The 16,310-nt window shown below is 39.6% G+C and overlaps 1 long non-coding RNA gene across 3 annotated transcripts in view; it reads left to right on the forward strand.

The window, feature by feature from the left end:
• LOC138847300 (uncharacterized) overlaps nucleotides 1-16,310 on the forward strand; it is a 74,203-nt gene that overhangs the window by 45,198 nt on the left and 12,695 nt on the right. The gene's annotated exons all lie outside the window — the stretch shown is intronic.

A 16,310-nucleotide genomic window follows, 5' to 3' on the forward strand; every position in this document is an offset into this window, starting at 1 on the left:
GCCAACAATTTTAAGGTAGTAATTTTAGAGGCCATTTGAACTCTTTTTACAATGACAAACTGTAAAAAAAAGCAGAAACAAAGACAAAAAATCCTGAAATAAAATACAAGAGAACATTTTAAGACTTTCAAATCAGAGATATGTTTCAAATTATTTTGTTATTGTTTAAATGTAAAGTATATACTTGTTACTAGATATTTTGTTGATTATTGTTTCCATGCTTGATTTCTGTGCAATATTTTCCATTATGTCCTTTGACCAAGATAGTGACAAAACTCATAAGGGAATATTTAAATTAGAAGTGTTAACATTAATCCTCAATAAATAAATTCCCTGCAAAAAATAAAAAAGTGGCATGTAATCATTATACTAAGGTCAGAAACAAAATACAATAATAACAATTTAAATCACAGAAGAGAAACTGTCTTCATTTATTTAGATGAGTTTTATTTTTTTAAATTTTATTTAATAAATATAAATTTCCAAAGTACAACTCTTTGATTACAGCGGTTTTTTCCCCCATAACCTCCCTCCCACCTGCAACCATCCCATCTCCCACTCCCTCTCCCATCACATTCTTCATCAAGATTCATTTTCAATTATCTTTATATACAGAAGATCAATTTAGTATATAGTAAGTAAAGATTTCAACAGTTTGCACCCACACAGAAACACAAAGTATAAAGTACTGTTTGAGTACCAGTTGTACCATTAATTCACATAGTACAACACATTAAGGACAGAGATCCTACATGGGGAGTAAGTTCACAGTGACTCCTATTGTTAATTTAACAGGAAGATGTAACTAGATGAGTTTTATTTTAAAATTCCATTTATTTATTTGAAAGGCAAAGTGAGTGAAAGAAGGAGACAGCTAATGACTGAATGAACTTGTATCTTCAGCCTCTAATTCACTCACCAAATGGCTAAAACAGCCAAGGATGAGCCAGACCAGTGTCAGAAGTCTGGAACATCATTTGGTCTCCTACAATTGTGGCAGGGGTCCAAGTACCTGGAACATCTTCCACTGTGTTGCAAGGCCAATTAGTAGGGAGCTGGATGAGGGTCAGAGCTGCCAGGCCTCAAAATGGCACTGCAACATTAGATATGGCATTGCGGATGACAGCTTTCTCACCATGCTATGACACCAGCCCCAGCTGAACTTCTTCCAGTGAGAGAGATGAAGACACAGGCTTGGACAGTAAGGAAGGCTGGGAGTTTAAAAACTCTGTTGACACTCTGACCTGGAGTTTCCCTTGAAAGAACGTTTATCTCCAATGTGATTTCTGAGGACATTGGCTCTTATTTTTTCCTACTTGTGATTGTTATTTCTATGTCATACTACAAAACAGAACTCATAGCCTTGATGTCAATCCTTACATTTGATTTTAAAGGCCATTATTTTCAATTGTTCTGTTTTTTTGTCTTAATAAAAGATCTCTTAGGTTTTTGAATTAATATTGTCCTTCTACAGGTAAGCTCTTTCTCACTGCATTCAGCTGCTTCCCAAATACTGCATTTTGGGTTGTAACCCTCTCTGGCCACCCTAGGTAAACTCATAACCTCTTCCAACCCTTCCTTATCTCCCTCTTTTCTGGTTTATCTTCCTCATTGTACTATCATCTCACGTGGAAATTCCCTTGTTCATTGTCATCCCCCACTAGAATGCCAGCTGCATAGTTTGCCAACTGATGTATCCCCAGCACCTAAGAGAATTCCAGGTACAAAGTGGCATTAAATAAATATTCATTGAAAGAGTGTGCTGTTTATATATATTAAAAGAAAATATGTACACTTGACTTCAGATTGGTTGATGGTAGGCAACATTCAACTCTTAAAAAAATATGGTTTTTAAATGAAGGGCAATTTTTTAAATTTTTTTAATTTATTTTGTGATACAATACATGTAACATAAAAGTTACTGTACTACCCAGTTTTTAGTGTGCATTTCATATGTTAAATATATAAAATTAAGAGCTATTAATGTAGCATTGGATGTTAAGCTGTCCCCTGCAATACCAGCATCCCAAAGGAGCACCCGATTGAGTCCCAGCTGTTCTGCTTCTGATTCAGATCCCTGCTACTGCACCTGGGAATCTAGTAGAAGACAGCCAAGTAGTTCGGCCCCTGCCACCCATATGTGAAACCCAGATGAATTTCCTGGCTCCTAGCTTTGGTGTGTTGGACGTTGTGTCCATGAGGAGTAAATCAATGGATAAAAAATGTCTTTCCTTGACTCCCAACTCCCCTTCTCTGTCATTTTGTCTTTCAAATAAACTTTGATTTTTAAAAAACTCTGTAACTAAATATATTTATAATGTCCAACTATAACAACTTTTACATTGTAAAATACATATTTAAAAAATTGCATGTGGTTGAAACTGTGGTACAGCAGGTTAGCAACCTAGACAAGGCTGCCTCCTCTCACCATCTCACTTTGATATTTATTGGGTCTATACTCATAGAAATAAAATAATAAAGAAATATAAGGCATAAAATCAGCTTTATAGTCATACAACTGTCAATATATGTGGATGGCATTATATACAGACATAATCCAAGCTAATCCCAGTTGCAACTGATATGTGCATGTACCAAGACTGATGGGTAGAAGACCAATATATAATACCAGCAAAAACAAAGAGAAAATACTAAATAGAAAAGGAAGACTAGGAAACAAATGTGTAAGTGAAATGAATCAAAAGATTAAAGTATGTAATATTTAAGCATTCATAAATATTGATATAAAATAAATGACCAAACAGAAAAGTGGTTGGAGAATATTAAGAAGAATGAAGGTCCAGGAGTCAACATATATTCAGTAAATGCTAACTAGCTTGAAGCAGGTTATTGCAAACTCCAGTTCACTGGTGGATCCCTGTAAAAACATTGAGCTGAGGCATTCATAGTTGCTGGGAATGTTGTGGAGCTGGAAGAGTGTGCTTCAGATCTGGGACCAAATTTCTCCCTTCATAACACCCATATTGCAAATCCCACGTCACAACCCATACTACACTCTCTGATCTCGTACTATGGAAGATACAGATTGACTAAAGTACTGTGACATTGTGCATGCAAACTCTTCAATCAGGTGCTCTGGTGACAAAATGTCACAATTGTATCCAGGCTCTGCTGCTGAGATCCCAGGTTGAGGAGTCAGCCTCTGCCACTCTGTAAAGAAGAAAAGCCTGATACCTCCAAACCTGAGAAATAGTATATGAAACCAAGTGTCTTGAAAAGAGGAGGTGGAGCTGATGAGTGTGGTAGAACTAGCTGTAGGGAGACGTGGTTGTAATGGTGGTTAACTCTAGAATCCATGGTCCTGAGTCTGACACTGGGATAGATCTTCCCTGTTTTGCATGAACCCTGTTGGGTGAGAGATGGGCTGCCTGCTGGCACTCCAGGCAATCTGTAGAGACTGTGCACACAGAGACTTCACCTTAGCCCTGAAGCTCTTGGCAGCCCTGTAACCACTGTCTCACCAGTAGAATATTGTATGGAAACAAGGGTGGACCTCATTGCCAGTTTCTGATGTTACGAGAAACCATGCCATCTGGTAAATGCTCACACCACTGAGTATGATGTTGGCTGCAGGGTAATCATGTGTGCTCTGTTTCATATTGAGGCAGGTCCTTTCCAGGTTTTTCTGAATGTTAGGTTTTATCAAATGTGTTTCGACATTTTTCATATGGGTGAGTCTTTTGACTTTTAGTGTATTTTTAGAGCTTTACTATTAATTTAATGTAAACTGCTTCACAATAAGTAAAATTACAATGTTTATTGTTTTTAGGAGGCAGCTGCAGGTGACAGCCAGTTAAAGCTAATCAGATATAACTGTTAAATGGAAGAGACCCTGGAAGATGTTAATCATGAACAAGCTGTCACCATTCTAAAACACCAGAGTAGGGCTGTGACTGTGGTGTAATAAGCTTGAAATGCTAATCACAAGATAGAGAGTGTTTAGAATACACATTGGTATGATGTTTAAAATGATTCCCACAATGAAATCTCATATGATCTATGGGAAATTGCTGTGTTCCTTTCTGTATGATTCACAGTCAAATGAATTTCAAATTAATTTTTCTGGATAGATACACGTATATTTGTTATTTGTTATTTAGATAAGTCAATTTCTAGGCTATCTAATTTCAAACTTCCGAAATCTTTGTAATCTTTTTCAGAGTGACATGAATGCATACACTTGAGTTAATGTATCATATTCTCAACAGAATCAATTAGCCTTCATACTCAGAGTTCTATCATAGCTAACCCATGTTCAAGTACAGGAATTTCATCTAGAGTTAACTGCATATTCTCAGGCAGGCATCATTCTCACTTGAATCTTCAATGAGGAAGTTGGAGTTCTAAAACCATACAGCAGAGATCTACAATTTTTTCCTCAAGTCAGACAAGGTCCGAGGGGCATAGCCTGTGTAAAGCAGAAGGATGATTTGATGATCTTCCCCTTCACCTCGAGGCAGTGAGGCCAGTAGCACAGACAGCAGTGAAAATATTTGGATGATGTTTCCAGGTCTCTTTCTGAAGTTTCCTTGCTAAGAATGTAACCTTGTCTTCTGAATAAATGAAGTGTTAAAAGAAATCTATTGGGACCAGGGATGTGGTGTAGATTAAGTTGCTGCTTGTAACCCCACATCCCACAGTGAATGCCAAGTTTGAATCCTGGTTGTTCTGCTTCTGATTTTGTTCCTTGCTAATTTTGACTTTACTCTACTAATAAAATTCATTTGCACTCATTGCCTTTAAGTATAAAGACAACTTTGCATTCCTGCATTAACTGCCTGTGCCACAGTGCCAGCCCCAAGACTATGAATTTTCTTTCCTGCTTTTTCACATTATACAATATTAAGATGTGGTTAGATAACCTACTTTAGCTTAGTCTCTTGATTTTGGGCTTCCTGGCCTCCAGATTATAAAAAATAAATTTGTTTTCTTTACAAATGAATAATCTGTGGTATCTTATAGCAAATGAAAACAGCCTAAGACATAAAGCAAACTAATAGTTTTTATCTTATCTTTATAAAATAAAAATGGGCACAGTAAAAAGCACATGGGGTGATTTAAAAATCAATCTGGTATTAAAATGCAATTCAAAAGTTTGTGGAATTAACAGATAATTACATATTTATGTAAAAAAGTTGAAAGCCATTAAGATCTTTTGATAACAACCATTTTTGGAGAATGCTTGTATGCATGAAATTTGAAAAAATGCACCAATATAAGTTTCTCTTTTTTTCTATTTTTTCTACTTTCTTTTAAAAACTTTTGAAGAACCTTCATACATGAAATTGGGGTTTGTGAAATAAAAAAGAAAGACTGAAACAAAAATATATGTTTAAACAAATTTAAAAGAATCCCCAAATTTTGTCAAAGACATCGATTTAAAATGCTTAATGGCTCCTTAATCAGGACAGACACAAATAAATGTAGATGGAAATAATAAAATCAAAGAAAGTGCCTGAATCTGGGGCTCCTATTCCTACATTGCTATGGGATCATATGGCAGAGACTATGATTTAATGGCTCAGCCAATCATTTGTGGACTCTCAATTCCATGCTTCACACCCATCACAGGACTCTTCCTGGCAGGAGAATATCCAATCCAAAACTATTCGGCCCTACTCCACAATGCTCTACTGAATGGGATAAAATGATTGCAGACCAATTCTTGGGGGAATGTGCACCTCTTCTTATAGGATACAGTAGGCATCCCTGCAGAGCAATGTCCAAGGATGTGTGAGATGTGCCCTAAAGACAGCAGCCCCTATGCCTGTCTTTCACTGTGTAAGCAAAGGTTTTCTAGCAATAACTGATTCCACCAAGAATTCCCTGACTCTGACATCTCTGTTAATGATTGGCCAGTGGAGTGAATTTCTGGTTTCATGAAGGGAAGCTGCCTTCTGTGAGTGGCTTGGAGGATAGCAAGGAACTTGCCTTTAGTTTGCAGTTGTGTCTTTCACCAAGACTGAAGTGAGAAAGTTTTATGAAATACTATCTTATCTCATGGTAAAAACAATATTGAGCTTTAAAGAGAAAATGTGGGCAAACGTTCCACATAAATGAACCTGACAAACATTATGCTACATTAAATAAGCCAATAAGAAGAAAACAAATATTGTATGACTTGACTTATATGAGGCAGTAACATAGATAAATTCCTAGAGGTAGAAAGTAGGCCATTTATTGGTAGGGCATGTGGTGGAGAACAGGAAATTAGTGACTGATGGATATAAAACTTCCTGTGGGGAATATAAGAAATTCTTTAGGGGGATTGTGGTGATGGTTGCAAAGCAATGTGATGTAGTTGAGGCCAATTAACTGTTCACTCAAAATGGTTTAAGTTTTACATTTTAGTCTATATACCCATATAAAACAGTAAAAGCTTTGATTTTAATGACTATTGTTCTAATACATGGTCATAGTTATGATGAACATATATATCCATTGTCCCACATACATGCAGAAGTGAGTTGAAGAATACTAGAATTAAAAGTCTGAAATCATGAAAAGTCATTTTTGGTTTGGAAAACCATAATTTTAGGGCTGGCACTGTGGCATAGCAGGTTAAATTGCTACCTAGGATGCCTGCTTCCCATATGGGTTCTGGTCCTTGTCCTGGCTGCTCCACTTTTGATATAGATCTCTGCTAACGTACTTGAGAGAGCTGCTGAGAAAAGCCCAAGTGTTTGGGTCCCTGCACCCACATGGGAGACCTGGATGATGACCCCTGGCTTTAGGATCTGTCCTGGCTCAGCCCTGTCCATTGCAGCCACTGAGGAGTGAACCTATGAATGGAAGTTTCTCTCTCTCTCTCTCTCTCTCTCTCTGAAATGATTTTTAAACAAATAATAGCTTGTGTTAAAAAAATTATAGATACAATCCACATCCTTTATGTCGCTCCCCGTCTTCGTGGAGGAACGACACAAGACCCTGCGCTGTTCTTTCGTCTGCTCGGCCCTCCCCGGGTTTGCTGCTGGTTCTTCCCGGGTTGGCTACTATCCCTTCCACCTCCGTGGAAGGGCAGTTCCCCCTGGCCACATTCCCCACTTCCGCAGGGGAGCGGCACACCACCGGCCGGCTCTCTTGGGGGCTGCACAGGTGTTCCCTCAGATGTTCCCCTTAGATGTTCCTGGTGCATGCCGTCTCTCTCCTCCTTTATAGTCCTCCTCTGCCAATCCCAACTCGGCTGCCCACACGCCGAGTACGCTGCTCTCCTCCAATCAGGAGCAAGTCCTACAGTTTATTGGTTGAACTGGAGGCAGCTGTGTAAAAGCTGTTTTCTTCTCTCCCAGCGCCATATTGTGGGAGAGCAGATGCATAGAATAAGTCTTAATTCCAGTAACCTAGTCTAGTCCGAGCTGCTCCCCACACTTTATTCTTTGTGGATCTTTCTCTTGACTCTTATTCACGTGAAAACCACTACATATTTTTTTAAGATTTATTTATTTATTTGAAAGGCAGAGTTACAGAGAGGCAGCGGCTTAGAGAGAGAAACAGAGAGAAGTCTTTCATCCACTGGTTCACTTCCCAGTTGGCCACAATAGCCAGAGCTGTGCTGATCTGAAGCCAGAAGCCAGGAGCCAGGAGGTTCTTCCTGGTCTCCCATGGGGGTCAGGGACCCAAGGACTTGGACCTCTTCTACTGCTTTCCCAGGCCATGGCAGAGAGCTGGATAAGAAGTGGACAAGCCAGGCCTGGAATTGTTGCACATATGGAAAATTGGCAATGCAGACAGTGGCTTTACCCATTACGCCACAGTGATGGCCTTCAATACCATTTTCTCTTAAATATTTACTCTCACTCCCATAGCTGTTATCATATCTTCTGACTATTAGCACCATGGAAAACAAAATCAGTCTCATCACTGAGCTAAAAAAACCCATAGCTTTTGCCAAGAACAACATTTGCTTGGAACAAAAAATATTACTATATTTTCCTTTGAGTAGTGAAAGCCTTCCTTTTTTAAACCTTGCATGTGGGCATCTGAACAACATTAAACAAAACAGAATTAACTGGATTGGACACCAGGTCAAAACAGGCTTTAGAAAGAAGCAGGAGTCCAGGAAAATCCCATTTCTTGTGGCTTGGAATGAGGCTGGTTGTCAGCAATCCCACACATGACGATAATGGAAGAAACTGGGGTAGGGCTGTCATTTTGCATTTGTAGAGCTTGAAGTATCATTTGGATCTCTACAACGAGTGATTCAGTAGAAAGTTGAAAATGTTGTTTGGAGGCTTGGTAAGAGGCCTACACTTGACAGAAACAGAAGGCTAAATCATTCATGGTGACTTAGGGGGTGGCATTGATGGAAGACCACATGGAGCATTAGGATGGGTCATATAATGAAGGTAGTAGAGGATTTCATGGAATTAGGAAAACACCAGTGAGTTCCTGTCAGAAGCAAACAAAAAGAATTACCAGGAGAAAATCATGGGCAGTAGTTGCAAAAATGGCAAAAAATTAAAAATGGGGACAAGCACCTAACATAGTAGTCACATTTCTGCTTGTCTTAGTCCCACATTAGAGTGCTTTTGTTTGATTTCCTATTCTGGCTGTGATACCTTCTAGATTATGGAGTTTATTGTAGTCTAGCAGCATGTGCCCCTACTATGAGAGGCTTGGGCAACATGCCTGGCTCCTGGCTTCAGATGTCATCAAGCCCTAACTGCCCTGGGCCTTTGGGGAGTGAAAGAGTAGATGAGAACTCCCTGTATATGTCTGTCTCTCTCAATTGGTCAACCTCTCTCTCTTCCTCTCAAATAAATGTATAAAAATTTAAAATACACAAGAGAACATTCATGTGCAAAGGCTAGAAAATGGTCTTAAATTGGCTAGAAATTCAGTTACTGGTTAATTTTTGAAATACTAAACTAAGACTATTAGTTTTTTAAATTACAAAAAAGCAATGCAATATTCTCCTGAATATACTACCTGGACAGTTGTAGTACAACCTGCGTGTACAGATTATCTGAGAGAAATATTTGGAGAATTACTTAAGGATCTACATTACAGTCTCCACACTCCCAGTTTTATTTATAAAACAAGCACAGCCTCTAAAAACAACTGAGGACCACACTATGGCAGCAACTCTGGGAAAACCTTTTAAATTATTTGTATTTTAGCACTAGTATTTGTCACCGCCATACAATGGTGAGAGTTTTTTTTCCAGGTTGATACTAAAACACCATCCACTATATTGTTTATGTTACAAGACACTTGCAGATTTCAAGTTTCAAAAGGATTTGCATATTCTTCTCTAGGTTTTAATTTGAAAATTGTAACACATTTTTTAACTTTTATTTAATGAATATAAATTTCCAAAGTACAGCTTATGGATTACAATGGCTTCCCCCCGATAACGTCCCTCCCACCCGCAACCCTCCCTGTCGCTCCCCCTCTTCATGGAGGAACGACACTAAACCCTGCCTGGGTTTCCTATCCGAGTCACGGCACCATTATGTCGCTCCCCCTCTTCGCGGAGGAACGACACAGGACCCTGCCTAGGCTTCATATCCGAGTCACGGCACCATTATGTCGCTCCCCCTCTTCGCGAAGGAATGACACAGGACCCTGCCTAGGCTTCATATCCGAGTCACGGCACCATTATGTCGCTCCCCCTCTTCGTGGAGGAACGACACTAAACCCTGCCTAGGCTTCATATCCGAGTCACGGCACCATTATGTCGCTCCCCATCTTCGTGGAGGAACGACACAGGACCCTGCGCTGTTCTTTTGTCTGCTCAGCCCTTCCCGGGTTTGCTGCTGGTTCTTCCCGGGTTGGCTACTGACCCTTCCACCTCCGTGGAAGGGCGGTTCCCCCTAGCCACTTTCCCCACTTCCGCGGGGGAGCGGCACACCGCCGGCCGGCTCTCTCGGGGGCTGCTCAGATGTTCCTCAGGTGTTCCCCTTAGATGTTCCTGGTGCATGTTGTCTCCTCCTTTATAGTCCTCTTCCACCAATCCTAACTCTGCTACCCACACGCCGAGTACGCTGCTCTCCTGCAATCAGGAGCAGGATCAGCTCCTGCAGGTCATCACTCAAGTTGGCGAGAGGCAGCTGCGAAGAAGTTGTTACTCCCTTCTCAGCGCCATATTGTGGGAGAGCAGATGCATAGAATAAGTCTTAATTCCAGTAACAGTCTAGTCCGAGTTGCTCCCCACACCTCCCCTTTCCCACTCCCTCTCCCCTTCCATTCATATCATGATTCATTTTCATTTCTCTTTATATACAGAAGATCAGTTTAGCATACATTAAGTAAAGATTTCAACACTTTGCTCCCACACAGAAACATAAAGTGAAAAATACTGTTTGAGTACTAGTTATAGCATTAAATCTCAATGTACAGCACACTAAGGACAAAGATCCTACATGAGGAGTAAGTGCACAGTGACTCCTGTTGTTTACTTAACAAATTGACACTCTTGTTTATGGCATCAGTAATCACCCTAGGCTCTTGTCATGAGCTGCCAAGGCTAGCCACTTGGCTTTTATCCATATAGTGATGCTACTCACTACGCTGGATACTTTGTAGATATATGCAAGTGATTCAGCTCACTGTTAATGCATCTGGAAAACAGCAGAGGATGCCACAAGTGCTTGGGTCCCTGAACCCTCTTGGGAGATAAGGAAGAAGCTGCTGTCTCCTGGCTTTGTCCTGGACAAGCCCAGGTTTTGTGGCCATTTAGGAATTGAAACTTCAGATGGAAGCTTTCTCTCTCCATCTTTCTCCCTTGCTCTGGAACTCTGCCTTTCAAATCACTAAAACAAACATTTTTAGAGCCAATAAATTATAATTACATTTCAAAAAATTAGTTAAATATCCTACAAATGCCCAATAGGTTAACGTTAAACATGGAGAAAGCAAGAAAGAACCAGGAGAAAGATGTATGAACTGATAGGGACTGTGAACAAAATGAAGGAATCTGGAAAACATCATGCTGAGTGAAATAAGACAGTCCCAAAGTGAAAAATATCATATGTTCTCCATGATCAGTGACAACTAACAGCACCTAAAAGGAAACCTGTTGAAGTGAAATGGACACTAGAAGAAACAATGAATTGATCAGCCCTTGTCCTGACTATGGAGGAACAACTTGTTATTTTATTGCTTTTACTAGTTTTTTGTTCCACACCACTCTGGCTTCAGAATCAGCCCTTAAGACATTTGGATGTGGCTAAAAAGCCCATGAGAGTATTTCAGGCATGGAAAGCCAAGACACTCTGGCAAAAAAAAAAAAAAATGACCTAAATGAAAGATCTCTGCAAGTGAGATCCCAGCAGAAAGAAGGGGCCATCATAGAAGGAGGTGCCTTTCTCTGGAGGAGAGAACTTCCACTTTGACTATTTCCATGTCTAAATAATATTGAAGTTTGTGGAGTTAAGAGGCTTCCATAGCCTTTGCAGCTCATGACTTTTGTCATAAAGAGTGTCAATTGTTAAATCAACAATAGGCATCACTGTGCACTTACTCCCCATGTAGGATCTCTGTCCTTAATGTGTTGTAATATGCGAATAATGGTAAAACTACTACTCATACAGTACTCTATACTTTGTGTGTCTGTGTGGGTGCAGTCTGTTGAAATTATTACTTAGTATATACTAAGTTGATCTTCTGTATATAAAGATAATTGAAAATGAATCTTGATGAAGAATGGGATGAGAGAGTGAGTGGGAGATGGGATGGTTGTGGGTACGAGGAAGGTTATATGGGAGAAAGCTGCTATAATCCAAAAGCTGTATTTTGAAATTTATATTTATTAAATAAAAGTGGGGAAAAAAAGAGGCTTTCATAGCCTTGGCAGCTCATGACAAGAGCCTCGGGTGATTACTGGTGTCATAAATAAGAGTGTCAATGGTTAAATTAACAATGGGAGTCACTGTACATTTGCTCCCCATGTAGGATCTCTGTCCTTAATGCGTTGTACTATGATAATTAATGGTAAAATTACTACTCAAACAGTACTTTATACTTTGTGTGTTTGTGTGGGTGCAAACTGTTGAAATTGTAGTATGTACCAAGTTGATCTTCTGTATATAAAGAAAATTGAAAATGAATCTTGATGAAGAATGAGATGGGAGAGGGAGTGCGAGATGGGATGGCTGTGGATGGGAGGGTGGTTATGGGAGGAAAAGCCACTATAATTCAAAAATTGCATTTTCAAAATTTATGAAATAAAAGTTTAAAAAAAGAAATAAACAAACAAAAAAAGATGGTTACACCAGCCCGTTTTTTGGTTTCTGTTGGCATGGAATATCTTTTTCCATCCTTTCACTTTCAATCAGCATGCATCTTTGTTGGTGAGATGTGTTTCTTTAGGCAGCAAATAGATAGGTTTTGTGTTTAATCCATTCAGCAAGTCTGTGTCTTTTAACTGAGCAGTTGAGGACATTTACATTCAAGGTGACAATTGATAGGTAATGATTTTGCCCTGCCATTTTTCCAAAAAATATTCCTAATTTATACTTTGAACTTCCTTTGATCTTTTGCTGAGAGATTTTCTTCCCTTACCTTCTTTTGTATTGGTGATCATGTTTCTGTGTGCAATACATCTTTAAGCATTTTTTTTAGTTTTTTTTTAACTTTTATTTAATGAATATAAATTTCCAAAGTATGACTTATGGATTACAATGGCTTCCCCCCATACCGTCCCTCCCACCCACAACCCGCCCCTTTCCCACTCCCTCTCCCCTTCCATTCACATCAAGATTCATTTTCGATTATCTTAATATACAGAAGATCAGCTTAGTATACATTAAGTAAGGATTTCAACAGTTTGCTCCCACACAGAAACATAAAGTGAAAAATAATAGATGATTTTTTTAAATGATGATGAAATCAGAGCAGACCTATTGTCATGTTTAATCCCAGTGAGAGTCAAGTTGGGAATTGATAATTTCTTTTTTTTTTTTTTTACAGAAGATCAGTTTAGTATGCATTAAGTAAAGATTTCAACAGTTTGCACCCCCATAGAAACACAAAGTGAAATATATTGTTTGAGTACTCGTTATAGCATTAAATCTCAATGCACAGCACATTAAGGACAGAGATCCTACATGAGGAGTAAGTGCACAGTGACTCCTGTTGTTGACTTTACCAATTGACACTCCTGTCTATGGCATCAGTAATCTCCCTATGCTCCAGTCATGAGTTTCCAAGGCTATGGAAGCCCTCTGAGTTCTCCGACTCTTATCTTGTTTAGACAAGGTCATAGTCAAAGTGGAGGTTCTCTCCTCCCTTCAGAGAAAGGTACCTCCTTCTTTGATGACCTGTTCTTTCCACTGGGATCTCACTCACAGAGATCTTTTGCCAGAGTGTCTTGGCTTTCCATGCCTGAAATACTCTCATGGGCTTTTCAGCCAGATCTGAATGCCTTTAGGGCTGATTCTGAGGCCAGAGTGCTATTTAGGACATCTGCCATTCTATGAGTCTGCTGAGTATCTCACTTCCCATGTTGGATCACTCTCCCCTTTATTTATTCTATCGGTTAGCGTTAGCAGGTACTAGACTTGTTTATGTGCTCCCTTTGACTCTTAGTCCTTTCATTATGATCAATTGTGAACTGAACATTGATCACTTGGACTAGTGAGATGGCATTGGTACATGCCACCTTGATGGGATTGAATTGGAATCCCCTGGTATGTTTCTAACTCTACCATTTGGGGCAAGTCAGCTTGAGCATGTCCCAAATTATACATCTCTTCCCTCTCTTATTCCCACTCTTATGTTTAACAGGGATCAGATTTCAGTTAATTTTCAATACTTAAGAATAACTGTGTATTAATTATAGAATTAAACCAGTCATATTAAGTAGAACAGACAAAAAAACTACTAAGAGGGATAATGTATTAAGTTGTTCATTAACAGTCAGGGCTACGCTGATCAAGTCACCATTTCCCATAGTGTCCATTTCACTTCAACAGGTTTCCTTTTTGGTGTTCAGTCAGTTGTCACCGATCAGGGAGAACATATGGTATTTGTCCCTTTGGGACTGGCTTAATTCACTCAGCATGATGTGTTCCAGATTCCTCCATTTTGTTGCAAATGACTGGATTTTGTAGTTTCTTACTGCGGTATAGTATTCTAAAGAGTACATATCCCATAATTTCTTTATCCAGTCTACCGTTGATGGGCATTTAGGTTGCTTCCAGGTCTCAGCTATTGTGAATTGAGCTGCAATAAACATTAGGGTGCAGACCGCTTTTTTGTTTGCCAATTTAAATTCCTTTGGGTAAATTCCAAGGAGTGGGATGGCTAGGTCGAATGGTAGGGTTATCTTCAGGCATCTTTAAGCATATTTTGCAGGGCTGGAAGGATGGTGAAAAATTCTTCCAATTTATTTCTGTTATGGAAGGTCTTTATTTCACCTTCATTCACAAATGAGAGCTTTGCAGGGTATAATGATCTGGGATGACAGTTTTTTTTTTTTTTTTCTTAAGACTTGGACTATATCTCGCCATTCTCTCCTAGCTTGTAGCATATCTGATGAGAAGTCCACTGTGAGTCTAATTGAAGATCCTCTGAAAGTAATCTGACACATCTCATGTGCACATTTTAGAATCTTTATGTTCCACTGTGGTGAGCTTGATTACAATGTGTCATAATGAGAATCTTTTCTGGACATATCTACGTGTTTCTTGTACTTTGATATCCCTTTCTTTTGCCAAAACTGGGATTGTTCTTGCTATTATTTCACTAAAAAGGCCTTCTAATTCTTTCTCTCACTCCATGCATTCAGGAAATCCTAGAACTCATATGTTGGATATTTTTTATAGTAACCTGTAGATTGCCAACCGTGTTTTTTAGTTTTCTAATTTCTTCTTCTTGTCTTTGGTTTGACTGTATACTTTCCTGTTCTTTGTCTTCTAAGTACAACATTCTCTCTTCTGTTTCACTGATTCTGTTTTTAAGGCTCTCCACTGCATTTTTATCTGTTCTATTCAATTATTCATTTCATCATGATTCCTCTTTAAGACCTCAATTTCATGGGAGAAATTCTTTCATATCCTGCACTGATTCAGTAGTTCATGTGTTTGCTTTTGATTACTTCTACGTAATCTTATGATCAATTTTTTGAGTTCCATTTCTTACATTTCTTCTATCTCCTTATTTTCACAACCTAGTATTGAAGTGTCATGGTCTTTTGGGGGCATCATGCTGTCTTCCTTATTCTTGTTTCTTGGATTGGTGCATTTGTTTTTCAACATTTGTGGAAATAACCTTTGGGTTCTTCCATGTCTTCTATTTTTTATGGCATTTATCATTGTATTATGACTCTGTAGATAAGTGGAATGTCTGCTTTCAGTGAATCTCTAGAGGCTTGTGTGCCCCAGAGAGCTCTGTTCAATTCTCTATGGTTAAGGGCATGCCTAAGGTGACATACCCAGGTTTGGCATGGTAAATCAATTTCTCTCTCTCTCTCTCTCTCTCTGAAAGGAGGTATATTCTGCTCAGCTGAGTCCTACTCAATGGAGACCAGAGCCTGAGTGCTAGCCCCTATGGGTATAATATTCATCTTCTTTGTCCCAGTGGGTATAAAATTCACCCACTCTGTCCCAAGGACCACACAAAGGACCTGTGCAGTCCTCTATATAAGTTCAGATTCTCCAGCAATGTCTCTCACCAGGAAACCATGAACCCCTGAGCTTGCGGAGTTTCCCAGTGAGACTGCTCAAAGTCCCAGCCACACCATAAGTCCTCCCACACACCCTCAGTTTTTTTTACAGCCACAATTCAGAAGCTTCGCATAGACACATGCTCCTAGCCCCCTGTTAGTCTTCCCCATCAGAATCAGGAGTCTCCACTAGGCTGGTTGCCAGGTACAGACACAAACTGGTGCAGCTGTTACATATATCCAAAATGGCACCCAATGTATTGGCTTGTTACAGTATGCCTTTGTAAAGTGATTGGAGAGAGAGAAATGTGTCCATCCTGTCCTTTTTTTCTCCTGCAGTTTAGCTGGAACACTTTCCCTCACAGGGTTTCCCTCTAAGCTCTTCCTGCAGCTTTTTCACCAGTGGTTTATGCTGCTCTGACCTGGTCTCACCTCATTTTCCAGTGCTGGTACATAGGCTCTCGGCTGTTGGTGTCCGAAGCTGTGGGTGCCTATGCCCTCCACATAGGTCCACCATGTCCCTCTAATTTTGGCAGAGTTTCCTCTGCCGTTTTTTCCCTAACTCTTCCCTGAGACTCCACTTTCTCCACTTTTTTTAAAACTACCTTCTCCTGGACTAGAGCAGTAAGTTCCCTTCCTCTTCTGCTGGAACTCCTTGCTAGGCCTTTGTGTCAGGAGAATG

The sequence above is a fragment of the Oryctolagus cuniculus genome, chromosome 20 (genome assembly GCF_964237555.1).
Source record: "Oryctolagus cuniculus chromosome 20, mOryCun1.1, whole genome shotgun sequence".
In the NCBI taxonomy this organism is placed as follows: Eukaryota; Metazoa; Chordata; class Mammalia; order Lagomorpha; family Leporidae; genus Oryctolagus; species Oryctolagus cuniculus.